This window comes from Manis javanica, chromosome X (genome assembly GCF_040802235.1).
Source record: "Manis javanica isolate MJ-LG chromosome X, MJ_LKY, whole genome shotgun sequence".
In the NCBI taxonomy this organism is placed as follows: domain Eukaryota; kingdom Metazoa; phylum Chordata; class Mammalia; order Pholidota; family Manidae; genus Manis; species Manis javanica.
This window is the reverse complement of record NC_133174.1, coordinates 52,519,163-52,545,441: the sequence shown is the minus strand read 5'-3', so window position 1 is coordinate 52,545,441 and position 26,279 is coordinate 52,519,163. Positions and strand designations below refer to the sequence as shown.

General features: G+C 34.8%; 1 protein-coding gene across 1 annotated transcript in view; it reads right to left on the bottom strand.

Annotated features, from left to right (window-relative positions):
• The window catches only part of ZC3H12B (zinc finger CCCH-type containing 12B), a 252,665-nt gene extending 227,882 nt beyond the window's left edge, over positions 1 to 24,783 (bottom strand). Inside the window, exon 1 of the mRNA XM_037017076.2 lies at positions 24,691 to 24,783. The gene's annotated coding sequence lies outside the window, so the exon portion shown is untranslated. The remainder of the gene's footprint in view (positions 1 to 24,690) is intronic.
• Between the last annotated feature and the right edge of the window lie 1,496 nt (positions 24,784 to 26,279).

Here is a 26,279-nt window from a genome sequence, read left to right as displayed (position 1 = left end):
CAAAGCATTGTATAATTTTGCATTCCCACTAGAAGCTTTTGAGAGTTCTAGTTCCTCTACAACCCTACCAATAGTTCTTATTATTAATTTTTAAATATGATAATTTAATTGGTGGTCAGTGGTATCTCACTGTGGTTTTAATAGCATTTCTTTTAAAAATATTGATGTTATTTTATTGAATTGCCATAATGTGTTCAACTTCCATCTGTATGCATTCTCTTATAAAGTATCTGTTCAAATATTTCATCCATTGATTATTTGGTGGTTTGTTTACTTATTATTGAGTTTTGAGGTTTTTAGAAGGCATATTCTGTATTCAATCCTTTATGACATATGCAAGTTGTAAATATTTTCTGCAAGACTATAGTTTCTCTTTACATTAAAAAAGTCTTTCAAACAGCAGAAGATCTTAATTTGATGAAGTCCAATTTATCATTTTTTCTTTATGGGTTGTTCTTTCAGACTTATATTTAATGCCTAACTTAAGATTATCTCTCATGTTTGTTCTAGAAGTATGTATTTTTATTTTAGGTTTTACATTGAGTTTTATCATCCATTTTGAGATAATTTTTGTATCCAGTGTGAGATACAGGTCAAGGTTCATTTTGTGTGTATGTGCATATGGGTATCCAATTTTCTAACACACTAACAAGGAGGATATCCTTCTTTCTCTGAACTTAGCATTTGTTGAAACTCAATCAGCCATATATATGTGGCTCTGTTACTGGACTCTCTATGATCTTCCTTTGATATATTAGTCCCTACTAATGCCAGTAATCACAATGTCTTGAATATATTATTTATATAATAAGTCCTGAAGACAGAGTAAGTCCTCCAACTTTACTCTTCATTTTCAATTTGTTTGGATAATCTAGGCACTTTGTAATTCCAAATGAATATTAAAGTCAGTTAATTTCTACAAGTATGCCTGCTGAGAGTTTGATTGACATTGCATTGAATCGATATGTCAATTTGGGAAGAACTGGAATCTTAAAAGAGTTGAGTATTCAAATCCATTACATTGTATTTATCTCAATTTTATTTAGGTCTTTAATTTTGGTGAGAAATGTTTTGTTATTTTTAATGTACAATCTTACATATCTTTTGTCAGGTTAATCCATCCTTATGCATTTGGTATTTTAAAATGGCATTGTAAATAGTATTGATTTTCCAAATTCTTATTGTTCCTTGCTGTTATATAGAAATATATTTGACTTTCCTAAACTAATGTAACATTCTTCAAACTTTCATGCTTTATTGTACTGATTAGAACCTCAAGTACAGTATTAAATTGAAGTGGAACATGTAGATCTTCCCTTATTGCTCATCTTAGTGGGAGAGTATTTATTAATTATTATGTTATCTGTGTATTTTTTTATAGAAGGCAGAGGAAGACCTCTTTTATTTCTACATTACTGAGAAATTTTATTAGGCATGTATGATGCTTTGTCAAATATGTTTTATTTGCACCTATTGAGATGATCATGTGCTTTTTCATTTTTAGTTTGTTAGTAAAGTGAATTATGTTGTTTGATTTTCAAATGTTAAAACGAACATACACTCTTGGAAAACTTTCACTTAGTCATGATGTAGTCTTTTTATTTTTGGATTTAATTTCCTAAGATTTTATAAATAATTTTTACTTCATGATCATGAAGATTTTATTTGTAATTTACTTATTATAAGGCCTTTCTTTGATTCTGTTTGAGAGTAATGCTGTCTCTGTAGCTTCCATTGTGATGCATGTGCTGCTCTTCAATATTTTCAGTGTTTGTTCAGTATATGTATTTTTTTATTTCTTAAATATTTAGTAGAATTCAGCAGTGAAGCTATCTGGCTCTAGTATTTTCTTTGCAGGAATTTTAAAGAAATAGACTTTATTTTTTAGGGCAATTTTTGATTCACAGAAAAATTGAGAGGAAAACACAAGGAGTTCCCATATATTCTCTGTGTCCACACATGCACAACCTCCCCCACTATCAACACTCTGCATCAGGGTGTTATATTTATACAATCAACTTACACTGACACATCATTATCACCTAGAGTCCATAGTTTACATTAGGGTTCACTCTCGGTATACATTCTGTGGTTTCTGACAAATGTATAATGGTGTATATTCACCATTTTAGTATCATACAGAATAATTTCACAGCTCTAAAATATCCTGTGTTCTGCCTATGAATCCCACCCTCCCCGTAACTTTCTGGCAGTCATTGATCTTTTTCTTTTTTTTTTTTTTAGCCATTGATCTTTTAACTGTCTCTATAGTTTTGCCTTTTCCACAATATCATATAGTTGGAATCATACAGTATTTAGTCTTTTCAGATTGGCTTCTTTCACTTAGAAATACACACTTAATGTTCCTTCATGTCTTTTCATATCTTCATAGCTCATTCCTTTCTAGCACTAATATTCCATTATCTGGATGTACTACAGTTTATTTATCCACTCACCTACTGAAAAATATCTTGGTTTCCTTCAGGTTTATACAATTATAAATAAAGCTGCTATAAAAAGCCATATACAGGTTTTTGTGTGGAAATAAATTTTCAGCTCCTTGGATAAATATCATGGATCATGACTGCTTGTTTGTATGGCAAGAATATGGGTAGTTTTGTAAGAAGATGCAAAACTCTCTTCCAAATTGGCTGTACCATTTTTCATTCTCATCAACAATGTTTAATAGTTCTTTTTGCCTCACATTCTTGCTCAGATTTTAGGTTGTCAGTGTTCTGGGTTTTGGCCATTCTAGTAGAAGTGTCATTGTATCTGATTATTGTTTTAATTTCTTTTTTGAAATAGTTTTGCCAGATACAGAATTCTAGTTCACGTGCTTTTTGCTTTCAGCACTAAAGATATGTCATCCAAATTCCTTCTGATTTCCATCATTTTTGAAGATAATTTGGCTCTTATTGAGGATCTTTTGTTAGAATGAGTTATTTTTCTTTTGCTACTTTCAAGATTCTTTGTCCTGGACTTTTAATATCTTGATTATCATGTTTCTTATATGGGTGTCTGAATTTATCCTGCTTGTATTTTGTTGAACTTCCTTGATGTGTAGATTCATGTCTTTAAATAAATTTTAGAGATTTTTGGCCATTATTTATTTAAAGAAACTTTCTAAACCCCTCCTTTCTTCCCTCTCTGGAAAACCAATTATATGTATATTAGTATACTTTCTGGTGTCCCACAGTTCTTTTTGGATTTATTCACTTTTCTTATTCCTTTTTTCTTTCTGTTCCTCAGTCTGGATAATCACAATTGGCCTATGTTAAAATTTATAGATTCTTTCTTCTGCCTGCTCAAACCTGCTATTGATCCCTGTTAATAATTTTTAAATTTTAGTTATTTTACTTCTAAGCCCTCAAATGTCTATTTGTTTATTTTATACTTTCTGTTATTGATAGTTCAATTCGGTGAGACATTATGCTCATGGATTCCTTTAGCTTTTTTAATGGCATATTTAACATAGTTTATGTTAAAATCTTTATATATTAAGTGGAATACCTAGGCTTCCTTTGGAAGTTTCTCTTTCTCCTGTTCTATTTATTTACTTATGAAACAATTACATTTTTATTGAAGCACAGTTGATATACAATGTTGTGCTGGTTTCAAGCATACTACATAGTGATTCAACAGTCATTATTAGATCCTCATCCCAACTTGGTGTAATTAGCTATTTGTGAACATAGAAAGATGTTACAGAATGATTGATTATATTCCCTATGCCTGGATTTATTTTTTTCCTTTGTATGGACCATACTTTCCTGTTCCCTTGCATCTTTTAATTTTGGGTGGAAACCTGAAAATTTTGAATATTATAATTTTGCTCTCTGGAAATCAGATTGTCTCCCTTCTTTGGGGTTTTCTGTAGCTGCTTATTGTGTGCTTCTTAGTACATTTTCTAAACTAATTTTGTAAAGCTGTATTCTTTTTCATGTGTCTCATGAAAACTGTTTTGTTAGCTTAGTGGCCAGCTAGTGTTTTCAGTTTCTTTAAACAGCTGTATGCAAATCACTTCTCCCTACCCTCAATTTCTCATCCATACACTAGATGGTTTGTACCTTCTATGATTTTATTTGTGGGCATTCTTGACCAATATGTATGAGCAGGAGCATTGTTTATATACAACAATTGTTCCAGCTTGAGATCTATTCTCAAAACCAGTACCTCTGCAGTGGAAGGTGCACAGGAATATTGATTCAGAAAATGTGGGCATAAGCCTTGCATGTACCTGCATGACCTAAAGCAAATCATCTAGGTTTAAGTTTCCTCATCTGTCAAATAATAGTAATAAATCCTTCCCTTTTTAAAAAACCAGTTTGAAGGAACAAATGACAGTGAATATAAAGTTACTCAATAAATTAAAATGTTTAATAAATACTACTGATTTAAATTAAACTTTTTCTGATATTCAAGTTTCCCATCTCCCATTTTGTAATGAAATGAAATATGGATAAATTCTGCATAGGTCAAATTTATGGACAGAAAATTAAAGAAATATAAAATTCTATGCATAATTTTATGTAGAAATTTGAAGAAATGTCAAATTCAATATTACCAAAATAAATTTTCAACTTGAAAATTGATTATGAATGAGCTGTTACACTTGTCTTCATTGCCATTACATTTCAAGCACCCACTTATTTTATATGAGAACTTGCTACCATTAAAAATCTTAATTTTCTGATATCAACATTATTCTACTTTAAGACCATAACCATCTATACCTCAAATTCTCTCATTACAATTATCCTTTGACCTTACAGAAGCATCCAGTTTTTTGATGCATTTCTCTAGGTAGCCCTGGTTCAGCCATGAATTTTTAGAGTTTAATACCTTTTCTCATGCTGTTTGCTGTACGTAGATTGCCTTTTGTCTGCCAACTGAATCCTGTAAGTCCCAGATAACATGTGCTTTCTCTATGACACTTTCACTATCCTTACTAGGCACAAATAACCATCCCTCTTTTATGATTACAAAAGTGTTTAAAAATATCTCAAAGCCCTAATCCCAACGTATTGTAATTACATGTGTCTGTTGTATTTGTTTGTGAATTGCTCAATGATAATAGCTAATAACTCCATTTACCAAGTGATATTATCTGCCAACCACTATTCAAAAGTCATATACATATTATTTCATTTATTTTTAAGCTCACAAAAGCTTAATGAGAAAGACTATCCTCATTTTAAAAGTGAGAGAGTGAAAGTTTTGTAAAGTTAATTTGCCAAAAGTCATACATTAATAAGAGCTGGGACAGGAGCTCAGGTTTATATGACTTACAAAATGGTACTTTTTACTGCTATGCAATACTTATGTGGACCATGTCTTAACTGTATTCCCTATTCCTTCATTTACATATAAGTAATAAGTATATATAATATATTATATATATATGTTATATATACTATATATATATACAGTATCTAGCACACAGTAGATATTTAGTAATATATTTACTATTCTCTCCAGCACACAGTAGACATTTAATACATATTTTATGATTTAATGAAAATAATGCATGAAAATTAATTAATATAATAGACATCTTAATGAGGGATAAAATAATCCTATTTAACATTATGACCTTGGACAAGTAATTTCACTTCTTGGAGTCTGTGTCTTCAACTCTAAAAAAGATAATCAACATTTACCTAACAATGTTTTTGTTTTTTATGAGGATTAGATAAAATAATATACACAAAAATTAGCATGTGGTCCCCTTCTTTCATTCTCATCTGTCATGGTAGTAGGAATTCATTTTTATAGCAGGCAGATGGTTATGATTTTTTATCCCCATCACTAGTAAACCATCCAGAAGGTAACCCAAACAGTGCTCAAATTTGCCAAAATGATCAAATTTCAACCACTGAAGACTCAGAAAAAAATCACTGAAGTCAGAATTAAGTTTGTTAGAAGCTGCTGCTGCCAGAGGGTGCTTATTTATAGGGGAACAAGATCTCAGAAAACAATATTACACTCCTTTCAGAGGACTGCTCTTGAGAACTTTTCTCTCAGCTTATTCTCTTAAACTAGTCTTAAAATCATACATAAGCTAGCTCCAGGTACATGTGGCCGAATGAGTAAATCAGAAGACTGAGAGAGCATGTGTTTCTGAACAATTCAGTATCCTGTCAATTATATATTAGGTTTTATTTGGCAAAGAGATAATGGAATGACTCTTCTTTTTAAATAAGTCCATTTGCAACTGAAGAATTAATATGACTTTAAAAGACCTATAAAAAGAAGCCTATAATAGAAGGGGATGGTAGTAGAAAAAATCACATAAAATCTACTAAAGCTACATGAACTCTTCAAATACCTGAAAGAGAGAGAAAAAGGTGTGCTATGATAAATTGTCTTTCAGGAATCAAACCTAATGTACATTTGAAGAATCTGCATTTTGGGACTTTTTTTTCCTTTGGATGAATGATTCTGACAACTCAGTTATTTCAGGCCATTATCACAAGTTTTGACATATCTGGGTACTAACTCTATTATAATTTACTCTTCTTTAAATTGACTTGCATTTTCATTTAGCATACTCTAGAGCAATACATTAATGAAATTATGGGTTTGATGTGATGGGTAGATGATTTTTCCTAATAAATATTAAACACATAACCATTAAAATAAAATTTACCCACCTCAAATAATCTTGGGTGGTATGGATGTATACCATATTTGGGTAACATTGCTTTAGATTAAGTGAGACCACTGAAAGTCTACATACTTGGACTACCATCTCTGCAAGATGTATTTTAATATAATGCCTGAATAACACTATAAAAGTCCATTCCTAGAAATAGCTATCTGTAGTGATTAGATATATAAATTGTCATTTTCTGTGAAAAGGTTAAAGATATTAACAATTATCTTGTTTAATATTTGTATAAAGTCCCAAATAAAATTTTTACTTTCAGATTTACTGCCAGAGAAATGTTGGTTACCTCGGTTCTCTTTGATAGTGAGAGCTGTGTTATTATGTGCCCCTTTTTTGCTTTGGTTGCTAAGAAGCTCAAAGATACATTTGATGTCCAGTCTCAGCAATAATGTTAATCATTATAGTTTGCATTCCAAACTTCCTTTACTTTACTGGTTCTGATTTTCTAATATGGTTCATGGATTTTAATTTATATGCACAAAGTGTTTGAAATCATTTTTATAAAGGAAAATGAAAGTAGAGGGAGAAAGCTTAATATTCATTGAATGTTTATTACATAACAAACATTATCGTAAGGATTCTCATTTACTTACCTCATTTATTACCTACAATAATTGTGAACTACATACTATTTTCTTTTTAAAATTTCTTTTTTAATTAATTTTTTTATTTTGGTGTCATTAATCTACAATTACATGAAGAACATTATGTTTACTAGGTTCCCCCCTTCACCAAGTCCCCCCCACTTTTATTTTAATTGAAGTTGACATACAGTATTATATTAGTTTCAGGTGTACAACACAGTGATTTGACAATTATATACATTACAAAATTCTCACCATGCTGTGTAGTTTCCTTAAACACCATACAAAGTTATTAAAATATTATTGAATATTTTTCCTATGCTGCACTTTTCATTCCTGTGACATTTATTTTATAACTGTAAGTTTATACTTCTTTATCTCCTGTGCTTATTTCACCCATCCCCCACATCTCCTCCCCTCTGACAACTACAAGTTCTCTATATTTATGAGTCTATTTGTTTTTTATATTTCTTTGTTCAGTTGTTGCTTTTTACTTCCATATATAAGTGAGATCATACATGATATTTCTTTTTTATGACTGATTTCACTTAACATATTACCCTCTGATGTCACAAGTGGCAAGATTTGATTTATTTTTATGGATGAACAATAGTCCATTGTGTGTGTGTGTGTGTGTGTGTGTGTGTGTGTGTGTGTGTACATGTAAAATACATCTTTATCTATTTATTTACTAATGGACATTTAGGTTGCTTCCACATCTTGGCTATTGTAAATAATGCTGCAGTAAACATAGGGGTGCATATATCTTTTAAAATTAGTATTTTCATTTCCTTCAGGTAAATATCCAGAAGGGTAATTACTAGATTGTATGGAATTTCCATTGTTAGGTTTCTAGATGAACCTGCATACTGTTTTCCATAGTGACTGCACACGACTATATCTCAATCAACAGTGCATGAGTGTTCCCTTTTTTCCATATCCTTGCCAACACATGTTGCTTCTTTTCTTTTTGATACTAGCTATTACAACTGTTGAGAGGTGAAATCCCACTGTGCTTTTTTAGTGCATTTCTCTGATGATTAGTGATGTTGAGCATCTTTTCAAGTATATGTTGTGCAATTGTAGGTCATCTTTGGAAAAATGCCTCCTCAGTTCCTCTGGCATTTTTTAATCAGATTTTTAAATATTGATTTGTATGAGTTCTTTATATATTTTGCATATTAACCCCTAATCAGATATATCATTTGCAGATATCTTCCCCCATTTAGTGGTTTATCTTTTCATTTGTCGGTAAGTTCTTTGGATGTAGGAAAGCTTTTTAGTTTGATATAGTCCCAATTGTTTATTTTCCCTTACCTGAGGAGACAGATCCAGAAAATATTGCTAAGGTTTATGTCTAAGAGGTTACTGCCCGTGTTTTCTTTTAGTATTTTGTTGGTTATAGGCCTTACATTTAGGGCTTTAAACTATTTTGAGTTTATTTTTCTGTACAACTAAAGAGAGTAATCCAGTTTCACTCTTCTGTATGTAGCTATCCAGTTTTCCCAACACCATTTATTGACTAGAGTCTTTTCCCCATTGTATATTATTGCTTCCTTTGTCATATATTAATTGACCATATAACAGTGGGGTTCTTTCAGAGCTCTATATTCTGCTTCACTGATCTGTGTGTATATTTTTCTGCCAATATCATAGATTTTTTGTTACTATAGTTTGAAATCAGGGAGTGTGATACCATCACCTTTGTCTTCTTTCTCAAGATTGCTTTGGCTACTCCTGGTCTTCTGTGACTCTATAGAAATTTTAGGATTATTCCTGTTCTGTGAAAAATGTCACTAGTAAATTGATAGGGATTACACTGAATTTTTTATTGCTTTAGTTAGTATGGACAGTTTAAAAATATTAATTCTTCCAAGGCATGAGCATGGTATATTTTTCTATTTATTTGTATCATCTTTAATTTATTTCATCAATTTACTATAGTTTTCAGAGTACAGGTCATTCCCCAATTTTATTAGATTTATTTCAAGATATTTTATTCTTTTTGATACAATTGTGACTTTTTTCTTTATTTTTTCTATTTATTATTAGTGTGTAGAAACATAACAGATTTCTGTATATTAATTTTATATCCTGTAATGTTATTTATTTTTTTTTGAGGGAACTTTTTTTATTCAAGATCATTTAGACATAGCTTACATACAAACCATAAAAGTATACACATCATGTGGAAACCAGACCTCCACATCCTTTCACTGATATCCCCAACCGGGGTGTGAATCCTGAATGAGATAGTAAGGAAGAGTACAAGAGAAGAAATGAAACAAAGGTCTAGGATAAAATATGAATTCATGAAGGATGGAAGTAAAATTGGGTGTATCTGTTACAGTAGTGATTCTGCTGTTGTGATATAGTGCTAAAAAATATTGCTCTATTTCAGTGAATACCACCATCTCCAGATGGTTTTAAGAATGTTAAATAAAACCAGTTTCAACATGTATCCTTCAGGCATACTTCTATTAATATTTTGCATCAAAAGAAATGTTGATTTAGTTCTTTGTTTTCTGTCTCTATCATCCATGCAAAAGTCATCCCATAATTTCTCTGCTCTTTTTGTTTTTGTCTTAGAATCACGTGTGAAAATCCTCTCTACTCCTCTTCCATAGCCCACTTATTCAGACCTTCACTCGGTTTTTTAGATTCTTGGGTCCCAAGATTACCTTCCTCGAGTATTGTTTTGATATGATCATATCTCTTTCAAAAAGCCTAGAATCATTTCCACCTGCTTCTCAGGTTAAAGTAAAATTACTGATTTGAACTTGAGTTTTGTTTTTTTTTTGAGAGGGCATTTCTCATATTTATTAATCAAATGGTTGTTAACAACAATAAAATTCAGTATAGGGGGGTCAATGCTCAATGTACAATCATTAATCCATCTCAAGCCTAATTCCGTCAGTCTCCAATCTTCTGAAGCATAACGAACAAGTTTTTACATGGTGAACAAATTCTTACATAGTGAATAAGTTCTTACATGGTGAACAGTAAAAGGGCAGTCATCACAGAAACTTTCGGTTTTGATCACACATTACGAACTATAAACAATCAGGTAAAATATGAATATTCATTTGATTTTTATACTTGATTTATATGTGGATCCCACATTTCTCCCTTTATTATTATTATTATTTTTATTTTTAATAAAATGCTGAAGTGGTAGGTAGATGCAAGATAAAGGTAGAAAACATAGTTTAGTGTTGTAAGAGAGCAATTGTAGATGATCAGGTGTGTGCCTGTAGACTATGTGCTAATCCAAGCTAGACAAGGGCATTAAAACATCCACGGATGCAGAAGATTTCTCTCAAAACAGGGGGCGTGAAGTTCTAAGCCTCACCACAGTTGATCCCCAATTTCTCACCTGATGGCCCCCCTGCGACTGTGCCTGTCTTAGGTTGTTCCTCCCTTGAGGAATCCTACCCGTCTCTGGCTAACCAGTCATCTTCCGGGGCCATACAGGGAGATGTAAAGTTGGTAAGTGAGAGAGAAGCCATATTGTTTGCAAAGGTTAGCTTTTTACTTCTTTGCAGATTTATGCCCTGTGGCTTCTATGCCCACCATTTGTCTTGAGGTATCTTTACCACGTGGAGGAATTATGATACTCGGTAAATTCGATATGAGGCACTAATTCTATTTAAGGGTTGTAATTAGGAAGGAGAAGAAAAGCTATAGAGGTAGCAGATGGAAGAAAACATGGGAGGATTGATTATTTCTTTGACATATCTTCTTGTAGAGTAACTTAAGCATGTATAGGTTTTACCTACTAATTAAACTGCGTACACACATTAACTTAATAGGAATACAGTTACATAACCAAAGCAGATCTATAATTACCAGCCACCTCCAGTGAAGCCAAGAAAACCAGTTAGGCATCCTAGGCATTTATGAAAAGTTGTCTATGATATGATGGATACTGTCCAACTGTACTTGAACAGTCTGAGAGAAATCAGACAAATTAAAACAACTGTTTTAATTTAGGAACTGTTCACCTACCATATGTTCTTTTAACAGTAGATAGTGTGTAGTCATAAGATTTTGGAGTGCTACAACTTGCACTTCTCCTAATTCTTGCTTGAGTTCCAACAGTATAGATCCAGTCAAATTTGTTTTACTGTATGCACAGGCCAGCTTAGATATCTCCTTCTTCATTCCAATGGCAAGTCCAGGAACTGGTGGGATGAATGCAGCTACAACTACAACAGTGCCAGTATCTTTGTTGAAGTTTTGTGATGATCATCTTCTGGAATGACTCTTCCAGAGAATGTTGATATTGGAGGTTCTTCTTCATATTGTATCTTAGTTCATTTTCAGGGTAGCCAAATTAGGCTTTGATCCTCTGTATAAACACAAACAGACCCTTTGCCCTCAGTTTGATATGCCCTTTATACCATTGTGTAGAACTCATTGGAGGTCACCACACAGAACTGCTTTTTTTTTGTTATCATTAATCTACACTTACATGACGAATATTATGTTTACTAGGCTCTCCCCTATACCAGGTCCCCCATATAAACCCCATTACAGTCACTGTCCATCAGCATAGCAAAATGTTGTAGAATCACTACTTGTCTTTTCTGTGTTGTACAGCCCTCTTCTTTCTCCCAACCCCCCCATGCATGCTAATCTTAATACCCCCCTTCTTCTTCCCCCCCTTATCTCTCCCTGCCACCCATCCTCCCCAGTTCCTTTGCCTTTGGTACCGGTTAGTCCATTTTTGGGTTCTGTATTCCACTGCTGTTATGTTCCGTCAGTTTTTCCTTTGTTCCTATACTCCTCAGATGAGTGAAATCATTTGGTATTTCTCTTTCTCCGCTTGGCTTATTTCACTGAGCATAATACTCTCCAGCTTCATCCATGTTGCTGCAAATGGTTGGATTTTTCCACTTCTTATGGCTGAGTAGTATTCCATTGTGTATATGTACCACATCTTCTTTATCCATTCATCTACAGATGGACATTTAGGTTGCTTCCAATTTTTGGCTATTGTAAATAGTGCTGCGATAAACATAGGGGTGCATCTGTCTTTCTCAAACTGGATTGCTGCATTCTTAGGGAAATTCCTAAAAGTAGAATTCCTGGGTCAAATGGTAAGTCTGTTTTGAGCATTTTGATGTACCTCCATACTGCTTTCCACAGTGGTTGAACTAATTTACATTCCCACCAGCAGTGTAGGAGGGTTCCTCTTTCTCCAGAGCCTCGCCAACATTTGTTGTTGTTTGTCTTTTGGATGGCAGCTATCCTTACTGGTGTGAGGTGATACCTCATTGTAGTTTCAATTTGCATTTCTCTGATAATTAGTGATATGGAGCATCTTTTCATGTGTCTGTTGGCCATCTGAATTTCTTCTTTAGAGAACTGTCTGTTTAGTTCCTCTGCCCATTTTTTAATTGGGTTATTTGTTTTTTGTTTGTTGAGGTGTGTGATCTCTTTATATATTCTGGACATCAAGCCTTTATCGGATCTGTCATTTATGAATATATTCTCCCATACTGTAGGGTTCCTTTTTGTTCTATTGATGGTGTCTTCTGCTGTACAGAAGCTTTTCAGCTGAATATAGTCCCACTTGTTCATTTTTGCTGTTGTTTTCCTTGCCTGGGGAGATATGTTCAAGAAGAGGAGACACATGTATATGTCTAAAAGGTTTTTGCCTATGTTTTTTTCTAAGAGTTTTATGATTTCATGACTTACATTCACTTCTTTGATCCATTTTGAATTTACTTTTGTGTATGGGGTTAGACAATGGTCCAGTTTCATTTTCCTGCATGTAGCTGTCCAGTTTTGCCAGCAACATCTGTTGAAGAAACTGTCATTTTGCCATTGTATGTCCATGGCTCCTTTATCAAATATTAATTGACCATATATGTTTGTGTTAATTTCTGGAGTCTCTAATCTGTTCCACTGGTCTGTGGCTCTGTTCTTGTGCCAGTACCAAATTGTCTTGATTACTGTGGCTTTGTAGTAGAACTTGAAGTTGGGGAGTAAGATTCCCCCTACTTTATTCTTCTTTCTCAGGATTGCTTTGGCTATTCGGGGTCTTTGGTGTTTCCATATGAATTTTTGAATTATTTGTTCCAGTTCATTGAAGAATGTTGCTGATAATTTGATAGGGATTGCATCAAATCTGTATATTGCTTTGGGCAGGGTGGCCATTTTGATTATATTAATTCTTCCTAGCCATGAGCATGGGATGAGTTTCCATTTGTTAGTGTCCCCTTAAATTTCTCTTAAGAGTGACGTAGTTTTCAGTGTATAGGTATTTCACTTCTTTGTTAGGTTTATTCCTAGGTATTTTATTCTTTTTGATGCAATTGTGAATGGAATTGTTTTCCTAATTTCTCTTTCTATTGGTTCATTGCTAGTGTATAGGAAATGCACAGATTTCTGTGTGTTAATTTTATATCCTGCAACTTTGCTGTATTACGATATCAGTTCTCGTAGTTTTGGGGAGGAGTCTTTAGGGTTTTTATGTACAATATCATGTCATCTGCAAATAGTGACAGTTTAACTTCTTCTTTACCAATCTGTATTCCTTGTATGTCTTTGTTTTGTCTGATTGACGTGGCTAGGACCTCCAGTACTATGTTAAATAACAGTGGGGAGAGTGGGCATCCCTGTCTGGTTCCCGATCTCAGAGGACATGCTTTCAGCTTCTCACTGTTCAGTGTAAGGTGGGCTGTGGGTTTATCATATATGGCCTTTATTATGTTGAGGTACTTTCCCTCTATTCCCATTTTGCTGAGAGATTTTTCATGAATGGATGTTGAATTTTCTCATTCTTTTTCAGCGTCTTTGGAGATGATCATGTGATTTTTGTCTTCCTGTTTGTTGATGTTGTGGATGATGTTGATGGATTTTCGAATGTTGTACTATCCTTGCATCCCTGGGATGAATCCCACTTGGTCATGGTGTATGACCCTTTTGATATGCTGTTGAATTCTGTTTGCTAATATTTTATTGAGTATTTTTGCATCTACATTCATCAGGGATATTGGTCTGTAATATTCTTTTTTGGTGGGGTCTTTGCCTTGTTTTGGTATTAGGGTGATGTTTGCTTCATAGAATGTGTTTGGGAGTACTCCCTCCTCTTCTATTTTTTGGAAAATTTTAAGGAGAATGGGTATTATGTCTTCTCTGGGTGTCTGATAAAATTCTGAGGTAAATCTGTCCGGCCCTGGGGTTTTGTTCTTGGGTAGTTTTTTGATTACCGTTTCAATTTTTTTGCTCGTAATTGGTTTGTGTAACTTTTGTGTTTCTTCCTTGGTCAGTCTTGGGAGGTTGTATTTTTCTAGGAAGTTGTCCATTTCTTCTTGGTTTTCCAGCTTGTTGGCATATAGGTTTTCATAGTACTCTCTAATAATTCTTTGTATTTCTGTGGAGTCTGTCATGATTTTTCTGTTCTTATTTCTGATTCTGTTGATTTGTGTTGATTCTCTTTTTCTATCAATAAGTTTGGCTAGAGGCTTATCTATTTTGTTTATTTTCTCAGAGAACCAGCTCTTGGTTTCGTTGATTTTTGCTATTGTTTTATTCTTCTCACTTTTGTTTATTTCTTCTCTGATCTTTATTATGTCCCTCCTTCTGCTGACTTTAGGCCTCATTTCTTCTTCTTTTTCCAATTTCGGTAATTGTGATGTTAGACTATTCGTTTGTGATTGTTCTTCCTTCTTCAAGTGTGCCTGGATCGCTATATACTTTCCTCTTAAGACTGCTTTTGCTGCATCCCACAGAAGGTGGGGCTTTGTGTTGTTGTTGTCATTTGTTTCTTATATTCCTTGATCTCTATTTTGATTTGTTCGTTGACCCATTGATTATTTAGAAGCAAGTTGTTAAGCCTCCATGTGTCTGTGAGCCTTTTATTTTCTTTGTAGAATTTATTTCTAGTTTTATACCTTTGTGGTCTGAAAAGTTGGTTGGTAGAATTTCAATATTTTGGAATTTACTGAGGCTCTTTTTGTGAGCTAGTTTGTCGTCTATTCTGGAGAATGTTCCATGTTCACTTGAGAAGAATGTATATCCTCTTGATTTTGGATGAAGGGTTCTATAGATGTCTATTAGGTCCATCTGTTCTAGTGTGTTGTTCAGTGCCTCTGTGTCCTTACGTGTTTTCTGCCCAGTGGACCTATCCTTTGGGGTGAGTGGTGTGTTGAAGTCTCCTAAAATGAATGCATTGCAGTCTATTTCCCTCTTTATTTCTGTTAGTATTTGTTTCACAAATTGTGGTGCTCCTGTATTGGGTGCATATATATTTAGAATGGTTATATTCTCTTATTGGACTGAGCCCTTTGTCATTATGTAGTGTCCTTCTTTATCTCTTGTTACTTTCTTTGTTTTGAAGTGTATTTTGTCTGATATTAGTACCGCAACCCCTCCTTTCTTCTCACTGTTGTTTGCTTGAAATATGTTTTTCCATCCCTTGATTTTTAGTCTGTGCATGTCTTTGGGCTTGAGGTGAGTGTATTGTAATCAGCATATAGATGGGTCTTGCTTTTTTATCCATTCTATTACTCTGTGTCTTTTGATTGGTGCATTAAGTCCATTTACATTTAGGTTGATTATTGAGTGATATGTACTTATTGCCATTGCAGGCTTTAAATTCGTGGTTACCAAAGGTTCAGGGTTAGCCTCTTTAGTATGTTAGTTCCTAACTTGGCTCGCTTACTGAGCTGTTATATACACTGTCTGGAGATTCTTTTCTTCTCTCCCTTATTCCTCCTCCTCCATTCTTCATATGTTGTGTGTTTTGTTCTGTGCTCTTTTTAGGAGTGCTCCCATCTAGCGCAGTCCCTGTAAGATGTTCTGTAGAGGTGGTTTGTGGGAAGCAAATTCCCTCAGCTTTTGCTTTTCTGGAAATTGTTTAATCCTGCCATCATATTTAAATGATAGTCGTGCTGGATAAAGTATCCTTGGTTCAAGGCCCTTCTGTTTCATTATATTAAATATATCATGCCATTCTCTTCTGGCCTGTAGGGATTTTGTCGAGTAGTCTGATGTTAGCCTGATGGGTTTTTCTTTATAGGTGGCCTTTTTCTCTCTAGCTGCCTTTAAAACTCTTTCCTTGTCCTTGATCCTTGCCATTTTAGTTATTATGTGTCTTGGTGTTGTCCTCCTTGTATCCTTTCTTTTGGGGGTTCTGTGTTTTTCCGTGGTCTTTTCGATTATTTCCTCCCCCAGTTTGGGGAAGTTTTCAGCAATTCTTTCTTCAAAGACACTTTCCATCCCTTTTCCTCTCTCTTCTTCTTCTGGTACCCCTATAATATGGATATTGTTCCTTTTGGATTGGTCCCATAGTTCTCTTAGTATTGTTTCATTCCTGGACTTTTATCTCTCTCTATGTCAGCTTTTATACATTCCCGTTTTCTAGTTTCTATTCCTTCAATGGCCTGTTGCATCTTATCCATTGTGCTTATAAATCCTTCCAGGGTTTGTTTCCCTTCTGTAATCTCCTTCCTGCCATCTGTGGTCTCCCTCCGGACTTCATCCCTTAGCTCTTGAATATTTCTCTGCATCTCTGTCAGCATGTTTATGATTTTTATTTTGAATTCTTTTTCAGGAAGACTGGTTAGGTCTGTCTCCATCTCAGGTGTTGACTCTGTGATGTTTGTCTGCCTGTAGTTTTGCCTTTTCATGGTGATAGTGATAGTTTGCAGAGCTGGTACGAGTGACAGCTGGAAGAGCTTTCCTTCTTGTTGGTTTGTGGCCTTCCTCTCCTGGGATAATAGCTACCTCTAGTGGCTTGTGCTGGGCAGCTGTGTGCAGACAGGGCTTCTGCTTCCTGCCCAGCTGCTATGGAGTTTATCTCTGCTGTTCTGTGGGCGTGGCCTGGCTCAGGCTGCTGCTCCAAAATGGTGAAGCCCCATTGGAAGGGGTGCGGCCGGGAGGATATTTATCTCCGTAAGGGGCCTCTGTGCTCCCTTCTTCCCAGGGTGTTAGAGTGCTCAGAGAACCCTAGATTCCCTGCCTCTGGACTAAGTGTCCTGCCCTGCCCCTTTAAGACTTCCAAAAAGCACTCTCCAAACCAAAACAACAACAGCAACAACAACAACAACAACAAAATTTAAATATATAATTTTAAAAAAAAAGAAAAAAGCACAATTTTCTTTGTCCTCAGGTGCCGGTCTCTGTCACTCGCTCACTGGTCTTGCTTCCCTGTTTCCCCAGTATTGGGGTCCCTGTCCCTTTAAGACTTCTAAAATGCACTCACAAACAAAAAACAAAACAAAACAAAAAAACAATGGCCACTCCCGTTTCTTTGTTCTCTGGCGTCGGCCTCAGGCACCCGCTCACTGGTCCTGCCACCCTGTTTCCCTAGTATCCAGGACCCCACGCATGCACTGTGTCTGCACTCTGGTCTGGAATCCTGGGGCTTGGTGTTCAGCAGTCCTGGGCTCCTACTCCCGCCCTGCTGACTCCTCTCCTCTCACCGGGACCTTGGAGGAGGGGTGCTTGTGTCCCTCCAGGCCCAGGCTTGTATCTTATCCCCTTCATGGGGCGCTGGGTTCTCTCAGGTGTGTATGTGGTCTGGATGTTGTCCTGTATCCTCTGTCTCTATTTTAGGAAGAGTTGTCTTTGTTATATTTTCATAGATATATGTGGTTTTGGGAGGAGATTTCTGCTGCTGTCCTCCTGCCGCCATGTTGGCTCCGCCCCCATATCCTGTAATTTTATTGAATTCATTAGTCTAATATTTTTTAGGTCTTTCTATATATAGTGTCATGTGAATTTATATATTTCTTCAAGGTTGCTCAGTCTGTTGGCATACAATTTTCTAAGTAGTCTCATAACCTTTTGTATTTCTGTTATCAGTTGTAACATCTCTTTCATTTCTGATTTTGAGTTCTCTCTCATTTTCTTCATGAGTATGGCTAAAAACATATCAGTTTTGTTTATTTTTTCAAAGAATGTCCTCAGTTTCTCTTGTTTTCCTGGTCTCTGTTTCATTTAGTTTTGCTCTTATTATTTCTTTTCTTCTACTAACTTTGGGTTTTGTTCTTTTCTAGTTCCTTTAGCTGTAGTGTGAGATTTATTTGAGATTTTTTTATTATTTCATGAAATAGGCCTATATTGCTATAAACTTTCCTCTTAGAACTACTTTTGCTGTGTCCCAAATATATTGAACTGTTTTGTTTCCATTTTTATTTTTCCCCAGGTATTTTTTTATTTCCTCTTTGATTTCTTTGATTCAGTGGTTGCTTAGTAGCATGTTCAGCTTCCACATGCTTGTGTTTTTTCTAGCTTTTCTTTTGCAATTGATTTCTAGTTTTATATTGCTGTCATCAGAAAAAAATTATATGGTTTTAATATTAAATTTATTGAGACTTGTGGCTTAACATGTGATCTATCCTGGATGTTTCATGTGCTCTTGAAAATAATGTGCATTTGTTGATTTTGGATGGAATATTCTGTTGGTAAAGATACTGTATATATCTGTTAAGTCCATGTGGTATAATGTATTGCTAAAAGCCAGTGTTTCTTTCTTGGTTTTATGGCATTCATATATCCACTGATGTCATTAGAGTATTAAAGCCCCCTACTATTATCATATTACTGTCAATTTCTCCTTTTAGGCCTGTATTTGTCCTGTGTATTTAAGTGCTCCTATGTTGAGTGCATAGATATTTGAAGTTGTCATATTCTCTTTTTGGATGGATCCCTTTATTATTTTGCCCTTTGTTGTTGCAGTATTTGTTTCAAAGGCAATATTTTATAGTATAAGCATTGCTACCATAGCTTATTTTTCACTTCCATTTCAATGAAATATTCCCTTCCATCCCTTCACTTTCAGTCTGTATATTTCTTTAGGTCTGAAATGAGTCTTTTGTAGGTAGAACATAGATGGGTCTTGTTTTTTATCCATTCAGTCAGTCTATGTCTTTTGATTGGAGCTTTAGTCCATTTAATATAAAATAATTATTGATATATTATTATTGCCATTTTTAAAAATTGTTTTCTGGTTCTTTTATAGTTCTCTTTTTTATTCTTCTCTTGCTCTCATCCCTTGTTATTGGTGACTTTCTTTAGTGTCTTGCTTGGATTCTTTTTTTCTTAATGTTTTTTATCTATTATATAGTATTTGGTTTGTGTTTACTATGAAACTGATATATAACATTATATGTATGCAGAAGTCTATATTAATTTCATGGTACTTAATTTGGAACACATCCTAAAAACACTCTTTTTTAACCTATTCCCTCCATGTTTTATGAATATTATGTCATATTTTACATTTTAAAATTGTATTCCTTAACTAATTTTTGCAAATATGATTTTATTACTTTCATCTTTTAACTTTTATATTAGCTTTATAAATGATTATTCTTGTACTTTTATTTATGTTTGCTTTTTGCAGGTGAAATTTGTTCTTTTCATAATTTTTTTACTTTGAGTTATGACTTTCTCTTCTGCTTAATGAAGTTCCTTTAATATTTCTTGCAAAGCCAATTTAGTGGTGATGAACTCCTTTAAGTTTTGTTTGTCTGGGAGAGTATTTATCTCTCCTTAAATTCTGACTTATAATCTTTCTGGGTAGGGTATTCTGTTGTAGGATTTTTCCTTTGAACACTTTGAATATATCATGCTTCTGGCCTGTAATGTTTGTGCTGAAAAATCAGCTGATAGCTTTGTGGGGTTTCCCTTGTATGTAACTGCTTGATTTTCTCTTGCTGCTTTTGTTTCTCTCCTTAATCTTTGACATTTTAATTATTATGTGTCTTAATGGGGACTTTCTTTGGTTCAACTTGTGTAGGGCTCTCTGTGCTCCCTGGACCTGGATGTCTGTTTCCTTTCCCTGGCTAGGAAAGTTTTCAGCTATTAGTTCTTAGAATACATTTTCTGCTGCTTTATGTGTCTTCTTCTGAGACCCCCATAATCTCTGAATGTTAGCATGCTTAATGTTGTTCTATGTCCCTTAATGTATCATTTTAAAAATATTTTTCTTTATGCTCAACTTGGGTGCTTTCCTTTGCCCTGACTTCTAGATCCCTTATATGTTCTTCTGCACCTTGTAATCTGCTGTTGATTCTCCATAGTGTTTTTTTATCAGCTATTATATTCTTCACCTCCAACTGGTTCTTTTTCATTATTACTTTATCTCTGTTGAAACTATTACTGAGGTCACCCACTCTTCTCTCAATCTGATAAGAATATTTGTGACCATTACTTTGAAAACTTTGGTTATCACAATTTTCTTTAGTTGTTTTCTAAAGTTTTATCTTTTCTTTGGAACATATTCCTAGTCTCATTTTTAAAATCTATGTGATATTTCTATGTATTATGTAGGTCAGATGTGTTTTGATGTATTGAAAACAGTTGCCTTGTGTTCAGGTGTCCTGCAAAGCCAATGGTGCTATCCCCCTGGTCACTAGAACAAGGTAGTTTGGGCATCTTCTGTGTGTACTTCATGTGCCTTTATAGTTGGAGTCAGTCTCCAGAACATCTGGCTAAGACTACCATGGGCATGCATATGGGTGTGGCCATTTCCTGACCTGGTTGACTGAGGCCTGGCACAACTGTTGAGTATGTGCTGTGGGTGGAATTAGCTCCTGGCTCTACTGACTGGAAGGCATAGCTGTATCCCCTGCAGGTGTATTGGTGGGTAGGGCTGGCACTCTACCCCAAATTGTTTTAAAGGAGTGATGATCCTAACTGTGTCTGTCTATGAGGTGTGCTACAGTTAAAGTCACTATTAGGGAACACTGGGACCTACTGAGATTATCTGATGCATATTGCAGGGCAGGCCACTTTGGATGGGCACATGCCTTGGCTGGTGGGTTGGGTGGTACAGTTCACCAGGGGGTCACCTGAGTAGGGTGAATGGTGCTAGCATGGTAGATGAAGAATATTAGAGCTGGTTTCCACAAGTGTCTGGCCAGCTAGGCTGAAGGAAGTTAAGAAAAAATGGCACCCTCAAGCACTCCTATTCCCAGTGAAAACTCCTGCATACAGATCCCTGCCCCTCTAGCACATGCCTTAAAATTAATCAATAAATTTCCCTCATGTATAGCCCAGGTCTTATTCAAACTACTGCCTTTTCAACTATTTTTCTAACTATATTGGGTCTGAGACTTTGTGATATAGCACACTAGCCCTTTTAAGAGTGGAGTCTTGGTTTCCTATGGCTCTCCAGCTTTCCCAAGGTGAATTCCCACTGATTTTCAAGGCTCCCAGAGTTAAGTCCCACTTATTTTCAATGCCAGACTCTGTGGGTGCTCATCTTCCCACTGCAAGTCCTCAGGGCTTTATCCCCTTGTTCCTCAGGGATGACCTTCATGCCTGTGGTATTCCTCCCACCTGTGGTCACTGCACTGGGAGTTTGGTTTCCAATCGTACTTCTGCCATCCTACTCTTTTTGTTGTGGCTTCTTTATTTTATTTACTGTGGAAGTCTATTCTTCTAGTCTTCAGGATGTTTTCAGAGTGAGTTGCATTATATGTAGTTTTGACTCAGTGTGTCCATGGGAAAAGGTGGGCTCACTATTCTTCTGTTTTGCCATGTTCCCCTGGTTCTTCAGTTGCATCCCACACATGAATCTTGAAGGTCAGGGTCATGAAGAAATATGAAGTCAATTTAGAGTCCTTTCAGACAAAGAAATTTTGAGTGTGTATCCTCCAAGTAAGTCCTATTCAGCTCTCCTGTCAACTTTCCAGTGGCATCCACTATTTCTTTACTCTTCTTCTATTCGAGCATGCACAACCTAATTGAGCAATGGTCTGCCAGGGCCATGCCCCTTGATTACTCCAAGGATGCTATCAATGTGAGGTAATGGCCATGTGCCAGAGAGAGAGAGACAACTCAGGCTCATGTGCTGAGAAGTAGCTAGCTTTCTGGACCCATGCTATTTTCTTAATATTATAGATGTAAAATCCAAGGCTCAGGTAATCTAACTTGCTCAAGGTTAAACAGTTAATAATTAGGACAGTTATGAATTCAACCCACTCGCTTAATTTCATGTTCTTTCTGTTATACCATGCTGGCCTCCATTGAAAGATAAAAGACATCTACTATATATTTTAAAAAGAAGAAAATCATTTTATTTTTATGTAGGGGACAAATTGGCTATAATAAATACTTTAGTTTCTTGCCTTAAAAATTCTAATTTCCTAATCAATTTACTAATTTATTGCTGCTAATTTTGTTACATATAAAAATCTTTATACAATAATGAGAAAAAATAACAAAGATAAGTATTACATCTAATTAAAGCTTTATCAATGGCCAGTTTAAAAAGTGGCTAGTATTAAATTGGGAAGCTAAATGGAGAATTGGCAAACTATGATTGCAGAAGAAGCCTGGCTGAATCCATTACTCAGGTCTACTACTTTCTTGCTCTATGATCTTAAAGAAGTCCCTTAAGTTTTCTGTGCTTTGGTCTTTCATGTATAAAAAGGGGATAATAAGAATACGAACACAGGGATTAAATTAGTTAATATGTGTAAAGTTCTTAGAACAGTGTCTGGTCCATAGTAAGAACTATATAAATGTTGATCATTATCATTATTATAGTAAATTAAATACAATCTCATTGTTTGAAGACTAAATCGAAAGTAAAAAAGATTTAATTCATGAAGTCGCATTTTTCAATATTTGGCTTCCATGAATAAAAGTTGAAGAAACACTCCAGTATTGGTAGCAGTATTTTTTCCTATTTTGTTTTTGTAAGGCTAATGTCAAATTACTTGGATTAATGCCTGTCAAGTAAGAAAGTCATCCATTTATATAATGCAAGAGATAAAAATCTAAATAAAATGGTATTACTCCTCTGCTTCTTCCAACTTCTAACTGACTTTGTTAGCAGCTGAGTTGCCTGATTTTCCTGAGACCCATGGTAGGTGAAAATTAAGTTATTTTCCCATTTCAATAGTTAATCATTGTCCTCTGCAGAGACAGACAAGTGTTTATTCTGTACACTAATGATCACAGGGTTCTGCAGTGTAGTTATTGATATTAGGTAGATTTACAGAATGAGAGTAAAGATAGAATTATTTCATTCATTTAGGGTTGGAATGAGTTAGAAGTAAAAATCAAACCACAATGAGATATTACCTCACACTTATTAAAATGGCTATCATTTGGAGCACAAGAGATAATAAGTGCTGTTGAGAGTGTGGGAAAAAGATAATTCTTGTATATACTAGTGGGAATGTAAATTGATTCAAGCATTATGGAAAACAATATAGAGGTTCTTCAGGAAATTAAAAATAGATATACCATATTATCCAAGAACTGCACTTTTGCATATATACCCATAGGGAATGAAATCATGACATTGAAGATGTACATGCAGTCTTGTGTTTATTGTAGTATTATTCACAATAGTTGAGATGTGAAAAAACCTAAACGCCCACCAATGAATGAATGAAGAAAATATGTGTGTGTGTGTGTGCATACACACACACACAATGGAATATTATTGAACTATGAGAAAAAATATCGTGCCATCTGTGACAACATGAATGGACCTTGAGCATATTAGGCCAAATAAGATAAATCAAAGAAAAGTACTGTATGACATCATTTATATGTAGAATCTATAAAAAGAAACTTAAAACCAGAAAAAAAATGGTGGTTCTCAGAATATGGGGAATAACACAAGTGTTGTTTAAGGGTAAAAAATTGCAACACATACTAAATAAGCCCTAGAGACCTTATGTACAATATATTGAGTATAGACAGTACTTTTTGTAATCATCAAACATCTTAAGAAAGTAGAACTTATTGATTCCAACCACTAAAAAGAAAGGATAAGTATGTAATGTTATAGGTGTAGTAACATCACTACAATGTCAATCATTAAAATATTAAAATATATGAAATAAACATGTATACCTTAAATTTGCATGTTATGTCAAATATATTTCAATAAAAATATTTAAACATTATAATCCACCTTTACTCTGTTGTAAGAAATTTAGTAGCATCCAAGTTGTACATAAGACAAAAAAATAAAGGTGACACCTTAAAATATAAAGAAGAAAATCATAAGTGGCTGTTATTTCTGATTATTCCATCCTTTAAATACTGATCTGACAAAATAAAGACAATAATTAAGAATCTTATAAAGTGGAAAAGACTGATTATTAATCTAAAGATCCAGGCTAAGAATAGTGTCCTCTACACAGCCTTTTTGTTTAGACAAAGAGAGTGAAATAAACTTAAGTTTAAGCAGTCAAGAGGAAAATACAGTGATACTAAAAATCTCTACAAGAATGAGGGAACAAAAGCCTCAGCAATATTTTTTGCAAAGTTTAGGATTACTTTTGTTAGGAAAAACTTTCCCAGGACTGTGAGTTAGCCAATAATAGGCTAAAATGTATCCATGTGGTATATGGTATAATGGGGAAATGAGAAGGGCAAGTACATTTATTTATATTTGAGACTAAGTGAAACCACTCTAAAACCACATACATGCAATGAGATGAAACTTACCCTGCTTATTGCAGACACTTGAGTAAGCGATCACATCCAGATGGACTGATTATCAAAGTATACTATTGGCTCATATGATTCCTGCAGAATGCTATGTGGGGAGAGATAATTATTCAATTACTTTCCTTCAGATTACTGACACAAATCACTAAATCAATGTATATAGTTGTTACTAAGTATCTTGGGTTTATGTTAACATTGTTTCTGTAGCAAATATTTAAAACTGAACTGGTGCAAGTATAACAGATGTCAGCAATACAGTTCTTCTGTGGTATTTGGACTGTTAGATTAAGATGGAAATAAAATAAGGTCCCCCCTACTTTCCATTTTAATAATGTAAGAAAGGTTTGTTAATGTTTCCCAGAAAAAGGAGCACATTTTCATATTTTTGAAATATTACCTGGAAATTTGAAGAGGTTAGGAGGGACACAGTGAACTCAAAGCATCAGGTAAGAGAAGTCCCCTCTCCCAAATCCAAGTACACAAAGGGAAGATGTCATGGTATTGGCTTGAAGATCAGCCAAAAAAAGCTTTCAGATATATTTACAAAGAACCTTAATTTAAAATAATGAAAAGGATTTTTTCCCATTTTTTCATCCTTAATTTTTTTTCAGGGTTAGAAAGTTAGTCAGTTAATCAGTTCTGGTGTTTTTAAAAAATCTGCCTATGAAATGACAGCACAAAGTAATTAATTCTTCCTTGCATATGATATGCCCAAGTTTGCTACCATCTGGGAAGAATGCTACTAGAATATGATAAAAGTAATATACTATTTAGGGAGTGATGGAAGTATGCTAGATGAACTTGGGAAAGAAACCTTATCTTTAGCCCTAAAGAAATGATTGACATAACATTCCAAACCACTCTAATTTTAATCAAGCATGACTATTTACTCAAACACCCAACTAGGTATTCATAAATTATACAGTTAAAAGTGGCTTATTATTTTCAAGTGATCTTATCTGTGTTTAAGTGTCTGAGTTATTTGATTCTTGCTGAGCTTCCTTAAAACACATAGTTTGAATTCGTTGACAGGTAACTCACAGATCTCCATGTTTTTGGTGGTAGTTATTAGAAAATTATTGTGTTACTTTGGTGGTGTAACATTTTGTAGGATTTTGAATTTCTGGTGGTTTTGCATTAACGCATAGTCATTTGACTGAGCAGTCATCTCTCCTAGCCTTTTGGACTGGCTTTGCTGGAGAAAGACTTTCATATGAAGGTGGCTGTGAAAGTGCCAGCTGGGCTGGGTGAGGTGCAGTGTCTCTGATCATCAGAGGGAACAGTAGCATAGTGTCTGTGAAGCTCCATCAGCTGAGATCAACATCAGCTAATACTGTGGAGGTTTTTCAGTGGCAGTGGCAAGTAGGGCTACTGGTGTCCTTAAAGGCAAAGGCTGCTGAAATCCTCATTTTTGTCCATAGGAGTAAGTTCTACCCAATGCAGACCCCTCTTCTTGCCAGGCCTGGCATGTTGGTACTCAGAGGAGTAGTGGAGCCAGGATCTTAAGATCAGGGGCAAGTGGAACTGTAACAGTTCCTGGATCTTGGGGCAAAGGTATACTTTTTGTGGCAGTGGTGTTGGTACCT